Source organism: Miscanthus floridulus, chromosome 5, assembly GCF_019320115.1.
Source record: "Miscanthus floridulus cultivar M001 chromosome 5, ASM1932011v1, whole genome shotgun sequence".
Lineage (NCBI taxonomy): Eukaryota > Viridiplantae > Streptophyta > Magnoliopsida > Poales > Poaceae > Miscanthus > Miscanthus floridulus.
Genome location: NC_089584.1, coordinates 77,121,500 through 77,132,033, shown reverse-complemented (window position 1 = coordinate 77,132,033; position 10,534 = coordinate 77,121,500). Strand labels below are relative to the sequence as shown.

The 10,534-nt window shown below is 43.5% G+C and overlaps 1 pseudogene; it reads right to left on the bottom strand.

The window, feature by feature from the left end:
• Positions 1–5,967: 5,967 nt before the first annotated feature.
• On the bottom strand, positions 5,968–8,807 carry LOC136452385 (GTP-binding nuclear protein Ran-1-like; annotated as a pseudogene).
• Between the last annotated feature and the right edge of the window lie 1,727 nt (positions 8,808–10,534).

Here is a 10,534-nt window from a genome sequence, read left to right as displayed (position 1 = left end):
GTCGTCGACGTTACACTATGCCCTCCTCGCTAACTGTCTGAAGGAAGACGGGGCAACCAGGACACCTGGAATTTCCCCTAGATGCCTCGCCGATGAGCACCCGCCATGCCGAGCCGCCGTTCACCGTGGCCAAAGCCCTAGGAAGCCCTAGCTGTCGCCCCGACCCCACCGTCGTAGTCGCCATGGCATGGGGAAGCTATTGCCTACCCTAACGGACGCTAGCGCCACCACGGGGGCTCGTCGGTGACCTCACCCGCCGGTGGGAGTCCCATCAGGGAAGAGAAGGGGACTTTTCCCCTCGCCGGCCACACGTCCGTGCACTTGGTGCACGTGAACCGAACCCCTGGGAAGGAGTAGAAGTGGACCAAGTCATTCATAGACCGGCTCCTACGGTCTATGGACCAACGCAGGCAGGTTCACCATGAAACCGCGCCTCACTGTGCCCATGGACCATGGGCCCGTTAGTGGCCTAGTAAGACGACGTGGCCGCACAAGCGTGTGCCACGTGGCGGGCCAAAGCCCAGCCCGTATCTAGGCCCAACTAGCCTAGTTTGGACCCGGCCTGAGCTGACCGTTGATCGGGCCCACAAGTTAGCGACATAGAGCCGCTAGACCCACTTGTCAGTGGGTGATGTCACGCTAACGTCATGATGACGTCATGCAGGTCCCACCTGTCAGTGACAAAACACAGCCGAGGTGACATCATGATGATGTCACGATGACGTCAGCTGCTAACATCAGCAGCTCTGGACCCACCTGTAGTACCAGAGCCGAGACAATGATGTCATGCTGATGTCATACTGATGTCAGCATGCCACGTGGACCAACAGGAGCGTGACACGTGTTAGCACGATATTAATTCAGCCTTTTCCCATTTTCAGAAATGATTGAAACTTCATAAATTCATAACTAATTCAAATGAACTCAGAAAAATACAAGACCAGGACCAGAATTCATCTAAAATTGAGCTCTACGTAATGAACCCATGTTTGAGTGCATTTGGCTCTTTTGAATTTTCATTGCTTTTTGTGCTATTCTATAGACGTCGCTAACGCGACTATAATGGCGATCGTTTGCAAACTCGGAGGAGAACCAGACGGACGAGGACTGAGAGTACCGTGAGGAGTACAGAGACGACTACACTGAAGGTGCCACATCCCACCCAATCTCGTAGCACCTATTACGCATGGCTAATATAGAGCTGCTATTGCTTTACTTTATTGTTATAATCACATTATGATAGGACTTGCATGGTAGTATGCTTTCTTGATGGCCTTTACCTTGACGCAACCTTACCCCTGCTCACCCTACTGTTAGGCTAAGGTCACACGTTGCTGCTATATTTCACAGCTTATTATTTGTACTACGCTTATATATACCATATTGATGCATGGTGGAAACTGGAGTTATCTGGACTATGGAGAGAGCATGTGTGACTTGGGTTGTGTCGACCAAGTTGGAGTATACGACAAGCCTAGGGCAAGTCTTGCCATGAGATGCTACCTGGGCACCCCTGGAATGGATACCTGTGGTGGGTAAATGGTGATATGAGGTGGCCCTAGGTGTGAACCTGTGATGGGAGGAGCCTAGGGTAGAGGTGCTGTGGTGGCACGGTGAAACCCTGATGAAGACATTCTGGCTTGGTCATCTCTAAGGACTTACTAGTACTCAGACTCACCGGGAAGCCTTACGTACCACTCGCCCTATATGGTGCGAGACGGCCGGACTACTTGGTAGGATATTGCCACTACTGCTAGGTTGATAGCGGACAGTGCAAGGAGGTATGGGGCGCGGAGGATTTCCCCACACCCTTCCGAGACTTCATGGAGACCTTGTGGACCCAGCTCATGACTCATAGTTTCAGCCACCCCAGACTAGACTTGGGGTGTACCAGGGCTGAATGGTAGAGTGGCATTAACCTAGGCTAGCAAGCGGCCGGAATCAGCCCAGTTGACGACGGTCAGCGAAGAAGGCAGATCTTGTGGTTATGTAAAACCTCTGCAGAGTGTATGGTTGATCGATCGATAGATATGCCGACTAGTCGGCTATGGACCTTTCCTGGGTTTCGTTTAAACTAGATAGCGAGATGAGTCCTTCTCTTCTTCCCCCGTGAGAGAGTGTCGGTCGTAGCTAGGGGCTACGGGCCATGAGACAGTGCCAAGAGGGAGTTGGCATGTCGACTGAGCGATGGTATGGTGATGATATGGAGATGGTGGTATATCGATCCTAGGATCAAAACCTGGCTCTGGACGGAAATGGGGTGGAATGTGTGTGGGAATGGTGTTAAAACTTGACTATACTATTATATACTTGATATGCTAATACATAGAAACCCCAGCCTTATAGGTTCCTTTTGATTATATCCAACTTACATCCAATTTCCATAAATCATAGCTCATAGGGTGGGAGTGGCCAGTATAAATTGTTCTGATAAACTTTGGCACACAGGTTCTGCTGAGGAGTATAGCTCTGAGGAGTTTGACGGTTGAGGGATTCGTTCCTACGCTCGAGTTTTGGCGATCTTATCTCCAAGCTGTTCTGGATGAATGCTACTTTTGATTCCGCCGATGCGGCGATGTAATAATTTATGTAATTTCGCACTTTATGTACTCTGATATTATCGTTGTATGGATGTGGTATTCGACTAGAATTTGGAACTGATTGCTCAACTCTTGCTTGAAAGTAGAATAGGTGCTTATATAGACTGGCTAGATGATAACTTAATACGGCTGATAATAATACATAAATGAGGACTTACTATTAGTATTGCTTTCTGCTAAAAGAAACCAGTAAACCATAAAGCTTATCATATTTCTTAGAGTCGGAAAATTATTCCCACTAGTCGGATAAGTCTTGCGAGTACATTGTGTACTCAGGGTTTATTTACCCCTGTTGCAGATGATGCATGAGAAGTACCTTTGTGTGGAGGATTCTTCTGGTGGGCTCAGACGGATCCTCGTTCTTATCGCTAGATGTTTATTTTAAATTCCGCTGTTTATCATTCCGCACTCTGATATTTGGTATTGTAATAATGTACTTTTAAGAAACTCTGATGTATGAAATGGACAAGTATTGTAACTCGTTCTCATTATTGGATCATTGGGAAAAATATAGATCTTTTGGGTTCTCCCTTGGGGTGTGCCCGACAGATACCGCTCGCTGTAGTTTGCTTTCGTGGTGCTTAGTGTCTGGTGGAAGATGAGCACCTCCGTAAGCGTGTTATTTCAGGCGGCTCTGCCTCACCGAGCTCCCCCAGCGTCGCTGCTAAGTCAAGCCCGGTACTGGTGGCACTAGTGGCGGTGGTGCTCGTGCGCCATCGCTCGCCATCGGCTCTGACCCCGACGACTAGAATCGACCGACCCATGCTTCCCCTCCCCTATATTGCAAATGTATATTTCAGATGTTTTAATCGTTTCAAAGGTATGATGCAGTTGTTTCTTATGAATATTGTAAAAGTAGATCATGAGATGTTGCATATGTTGCAAGTAAGCATGTTGTAAACGTTTGTTCAAAATGTTTCACCTGTTTCAAGACGTATGTTGCAATCATTTTTTATCAAGATGTTGTATATGTTTTCAAACATATATTGCAACAGTATGTTCTAAATATTTTAGCTGTTTTAGTCCTGCAGTGAGTGTTTTTTCATGTTGCAATTGTTTTTATCTGCATATTGCACATATTTCACACATATGTTGGCGTATATCATAAACATTTCATCTGTTCAAATGTATGTTGTATTCAAGTGTTTCATGTTGCAAATGCAGACCGCCGGCGTTGGTGTCCATGAGGGCGGACAGGGCCAAGCCGCGGCCACCGATGCGTGAAAGAGGCGTAGGCCACCTCCGGCGGTGTGGGGAGGAGGCATAGGCTGCATGGTGTTGCTGTGGAAGAGGCGGGAGCGAGTCTTTCGGGCGGCCTGGAAGGGACAGGCACCGCACTAGTGTGGAAGAGGTGGGCGTGGGTCATCCGAGTAGCGTGGGCAGCGGATCTGAAGCGGGAGGTTCGGATGCGAGCGCGGGAAACGAAGCTGGCGCGGGTGGCACGCGAATCCGAGTGGATGGGGCGAAGCAGCCGCGAGGGTTCGGATGGACGTAGGCGTTCGGACGTGCTGTACTAAATTCCAAATAATACCAGAGTAAAAGACTCAGGTTGTGCTGATTTTGACAACTAAATTTTGGTCATCAACTAATCAAGCTATATTCTCCGATTTCGATTCGACTACTAAATCCACCACTAAGTGGTCCTTGACGAGGCCGTCGCAACTCTCCGATGTCCGATCCCACGACAAGAGATGACCATCAGACGAGTCCAATGGAATACATAAGCTTTACCTACCACTATTATTTGTCGTCATTGTTGGTTTCATTAGGCCCACTGATTAATAGTAACATTCAGTTTGAATAATTGAGTCTTATTTGTTGCTCTGCACTTAGTTATAGCTGATTTCTCATAGCAGCTCTTGAAGGCGCTGTTGTACATGCAAAGAAGCATGTCCAGTTGGCGTTGTATGGTAAGCTAGTGGTTTTAGAAAAAAGAACTATAATCTAAGAGAAATTAGATGATATTTTATTAAGAATTAAGAATAAAATAGAAACCCAAATTCACCTCGACGAGGACTTAACGTCCACACCCTTGACCATCGGAGATAAGGAGCTAGCTTAGGCCAACGGTTTTAATATAGCAAATATGCGTATGTGTTGCATCGAATTAAATGGATCTTGAATCACATTATATTTACACCACATAAGCTCTCGGATGGTTAATGCTGACAATCTCCAATTTTCTCACTTCAAATATCTTCATCAAGTATTTGTGTTATTGGCTTAAGATACAAGAATATTTAATTTTTTCTCTCAATGAGGTTGCATGGTTTCTCATACTGTGTTTCCAGTCTAACAAGTATCTTTTGTTACAGTTTTACAAGTCTAATACCGCTCCCTGAAGTGTACTTTTTCTTATTATGCTTTTCTCTGTCCTACCTGTAAACTTATAGCGTGATACTTATCATCTAGGATTGCTGATGAAGTCTGGACGTCCATTTGTGGGAGTGCTGATGCATTTTGGATACAGAAGCTCTAGCGCTGTCTAATTGCTAGAGCGCTGATCGCCACACACCATGGAACCATCAGAGGGTTTATATATCTTAGTCTAGCCTAGCACTGTTAAACTTGGACAAGTCTTGACATATACTCCGTATTTCATTTTTGATTAATCAATTCATTGTTATATCTTGCTTGATCCATTTTGCTATTACATCTTGCTTGGTCCAATTCGCAGTTTTCGATGACCGTCTAAACCTGATTTATTTCAATTTCTGGCAAAGACGGTATTACTTTACCCTCATTTTGGTTGATGTTAAGAAACAGGATGACTAGCTCATTTTGACAACCTTTCATTACTTTTCGAAGGAAACCAGACAAGACTATTTCTTTTTCTTTGTGCAACTCAGACTTAAACCCATGCAATTTTGACAACCTTTCATTACTTTGCAAAGGAAACCAGACAACACTTTCTTTTTTCTTTGTGCAACTCATACTTAAGCCCACGCACCCTCTTAGCCTTAGGATGTGTATGGAGGCAATGATCCCACGGCACAATGGACACCTTAAACCCGGAGTACAATGAACACCTTAAACCCCAGGTTCCACATAGCTCAAGTGATTGACCATTGACCTATCGTGCGTTGTGAGCTCAACTGGTATGCAGGTTTTATCGGCAACGAATGTGATTGCACCCTCAGAGAGTCAGAGTGACTTTGGGGTGTTTGGATCTGACCCTGGTCTGGGGAACTACGCCAGGCAGCAGCATCCAACACGAGGCGTTGATGCCTGGCCCAGGCCGTGTGAGAACCAAACACACCCTTTGTGCAGAGTTAACCGGCCAAGACTTCTTGGGTGCAGTGAGCCAACCAAACTAACTACCAGAGCCAAAACAATGTACAAATATGGGTGATTGATAACATCGAAATTAGGGGAAACAGACATTTTATGCGCAATCAAAGCAAATAAGCATTGCAATGGAGCAAGTTCATCACCACCTACTGGAACCTAACTAGTCTCAATGGTGAAAACATTCATGGAAGCACCTTCCTAGCTACAAAAATTCCATCGTCCCAAAGTTGACACCACATCTCAGAACAAGACTCATTGGGCGACATGCAAATAAAGCAGCATAATGCAACATCTACTAGATCAGGTCGTCATCGTCATCTGGCAATGGTTGGGCTGCAGCAGCTGCCAGCTCGGCTTCATGCCTGAAAAAGGCAAGCAGTATGAAGATTCAGCAACAAGAGGTGGCGAGAAATTATGGTTTCCAAGGTAGAACACTTACTGCTGCTGGACGGCCATATCAATTGTGACATCAGGAGGAGCGAGAGCAGGGCTTTCAACAAAGCGAAGATTGGAATCACTGACACAACAAAAAATACGTTGGTTTGGCCCTACTCCAATAAAATATATTGCAGAAAAACAACAAGGGTACTAACTGAGACTCACCCAGCAAGTTTCCTGGCAAGGTACAAGAAAGGCTTCTCAAAGTTGTAGATGCTCTTAGCTGAGACCTCATAGTACTGCAGGCTTTTTTTTCCTGTGGAATGTCACCTGCTTTGCTTTTACCTTCCTATTCTTCACGTCAACCTTGTTCCCACAAAGCACAATTGGGATGTTTTCACAGACCCTGCAACAATAATGCTTGGTTTTTAGTATGTAACCATTTGCTTAGACGACGAAACCATTTGTTAAGTCCAGTTCTTTGTATACCTGCATAAATCACGGTGCCAAGTTGGAACATTCTTGTATGTCAGCCGTGAAGTAACATCAAACATAATGATACCACACTGGCCATGGATACTGCAGACGATCTAAAACTACAGTTATAGTTGCCTAAAGCAACATAATACAACAATATATAAATATAAGTCAGACAAATGTTAACAAGAGGATCTCAAGTAACAAGATATGTCAAAAATCACAGATACGTATGGTGGTTAATGGTAAAGTAAAAGATACATAAGAAGCATGTCAAAATCCTCAAAGCATTTGTGCTCATATCCATGCTTTCAGAAACGCAGATATCAGGGCACAGGTTGAGTGCTCATGTACAACAATTCACAAGTTATATTATGGCAAAGCTACAAAGAAATAAGCAAGCACAAAACTCCAAATTAAATATCTCCAACCAATAAGTATCATATATCATTGAAACAGAACCATGAGCAAATAGAATCTGACAAAACAAGGACCTATAGTAGAAGTAATTAAAAGCACACAAAGTTGAATTAAATAAAAGTTAAAGAATACCACAGATTGTCAAAATAAACTCAAAAAACATGATTACTGAATCACTCTCAATACAATGCCATGATTTTAATATGAAATTTGGAAGCATCAATAGGTAATATAATAAAGATTTTAAAAATACAGCCTTGCAATATATATACATAGAAATCTCTCTGATTTTAAAATTACATAATGGTCTAGTATGTCATTTATTTAGCACATGTAACCGTGAAAACCCACTTCATCTAGAGTACACTATTTTACTAACATGTGACAGCACATAGAATTACAAGTGATATAAAGATAAACCAACAACAATCATTTCATATATTTGTGTCAATAAGTTCTGATCGACGTTGCTGCTCTTAAATACTTACTAGTATCCATCCCTGAGCCCACCAAACTTCTCTTGGCCTGCGGTGTCCCAACAGTAGAAGCAGATCATCCCGCAGTTGGTGTGGAAATCCAAGGGATGAACCTCAACACCAATGGTGGCTGCAGCAACAATCAAATTAGTTACAGCGCCACAACAAACTACCATAGGATCAATCAAATTAGTTAAGCACCCCAAACTACCATAGGATCAATCAGATAACTACATATATAATCCACTCTAAAAGAAGATAGATACTCACGTTCATACTTCTTTTCAATCTCTCTAGTCAGATGCCTCTTCACGAAGGTGGTCTTGCCTACAAGACACAAAGATGGATGTTTTCATAATGGAATAGACAAACCCGAGGGGTAAACAGAAGAGACACAGCCACACAGGAAACCAAACAAAATATTTATCATAAATAATTATCAAGTCTGTACATCTAACAAAAATAAGGCCACATTTGGATCCAAGCAGATTATAAGAATCTGATAAAAAAATCTATATCCATACAAACAGACCAATTTCTAGAACAGATTTTAAAAATCTAAGACACAGATTTTGAAAATTACAGAATGCAAGATATAGCCTAGATAATCGAAGATACTTTATTCTCATAATCCCATTGAGATCCAAACGTGGCCTAAATGTATTGGGCGAATCCCAAGTAGTCTCCATCTTTTTTGTTTATTGATTGACGCTAACTTCAAAGCTGCAACGCAGAACAGTTGTCCGATTGTCCCCGCGCATTGGCAGTAAAAACAATGTCTAACCTTTGATTGTAAACTAGTTAACTCAAAATTACCAGAAACCACCAATCGGGAGGAAAACTAGCAACTAACAAAAAGGACTTCATCATTCAGGAAAAAAATCGTGCGACTCGATCAGCAATTTACCGGTGCCACCATCGCCTACGATGAACTGTTTGAAGTTGGGGTAGTCCACCGTCTGCTGATTGGGGAGAGCCTGAAAAAAAAAATACAACGAAGCAAAATATGAGTAAGAAGATTGGAAATCGAAACCATAGAGCGGCGGCGGCGGCGGGGGGCGGCGGAGCGCGTGATCACCATTGCCAGCGGCTTCCTTGCGTGGGATGCGGAGACGAGGCCTAGGTTTTATTAACCATCGCAAGAGTTCGGGGACCACTGTTTTTTTATCCAGCTTCATTTAGTTTTATTATATTATATTTTAATATATATTACTACTTTCCAAGTTAATTCTTCCCAAAACTGAAACCACTGCACTTAGCTTGCACGCAATGTTTGTCATAACTCATGCGATGGTTGTCCAATTCAAAATCCAAGTACTGTACTACCCCGTCATAAAAAAAATAATTGTCACTTTTGAAAAGCCAAATATTTAAAATTTAATCAAATATAAGAAATATAAATATTTATAACACTGAATAATATTATTATTAGATGAATTGTAGAATATATTTTTATAGTATAGGCGTGTCTGCCGAGCGAAGTATTGGCGGCCCCGGCAGATCTTCACGATATGCTTGGCATTGTCGAGGGCCGAAATGCTTTGCCGAACAAAGCCCTTAGGCTGCCTGATGTTCGCAAACGTTGACGTGGATGTCGTGGAGCAAGTCCTTTCCTATGCCGGAGAGGATACACTTTAAGAGGATCTCTGAGGGGCTCTGCTTGTACAGCTAGGCTTCCATTATTACACACTAGCATTTGAGTGAGGAGCTTCGCCACCGACTTCAGCATCTTTGACACAACCTTTGCCAACGTTTTAGCGAGGGGCTTCGCCACTGGCATCAACGACTACACCTTTGCGAATATTTTGTCAAATGGCCACACCATCGGTTTTGGCATCATCAACACCGCTCACGCCAACACTTCAGCGAGGGGATAGCCTTCAACACTGGCATCCTCGACTTCGCCTTCATTATTCATTATTGGTTTGGAGCGTGGAGGAGGGCACCATCAACATCGACATCCTAAACTTGGCCTTCGCTATTAGTTTAGAGTGGGGGATCGCCATTAACAACGGCATCTTCGACATCGTCTTTGCCATAAATTTGGAGTAGGGGATGATCTACGACATCTATGACATTTGCGACAACAATCACGCCTACGTCATCTACTTCAAGTACATAGAAGAATTTCTCACAACCATCCAAGAGGGGCTGGCGAGGAGCTGTAGGGTTGAGATGGCGGACTCGAGGGGGGTGAATAGTCCTTTCTAAAATTAATCGCACCGGCTAACTGAAACAAATGCAGAATTAAAACTAATAATCTAGCCAAGAATACACCCATCTATCTAAGTTCTCTAGCACCTTACAAAAATACTAATTAAGCAATTAAGGTGCCGGGCTAGCTAGAGCTTACCTAACCAATTCTAGAAGCAATGTCACACAAACCTATGTAACTAGTACTTCAAGCACGAGGAACTCCTACACATGGTAGTAGCAACAACACTAAACTCCTAAGCTCACTAGCAATGCTCAATAATAAAGCTACACAAGCTAAATTAGAGAGCGTAAATTACTTAGCTACACAAACTAAGCAATGTGACTAACAAGGTTACTCAAACCAAATTAGTCACGCAAGGAAACTACTTCTATGCTACACAAGCAAGAAGGTAACTAGCAAGCTACACAAGCTAACTAATTACAAGAGCAACTACACAAGCACAATGAATATGAAAGTAATTACAAGCTTGTGTAAGTGGATTGCAAACCAACAGGAAGAGGATGACACGGTGATTTTTATCCTGATGTTCACTTGGTTGCCACCAAGTTAGTCCCCGTTGTGTCGACCGCTCACTTGGTGGTTCGATGGCTAATTGGCATCACCCGCCAAGCCACACGTTGGGCACTGCAAGAACCTACCCCAAAAGTGAGGGTAGCTCAATGACACGCTCTACT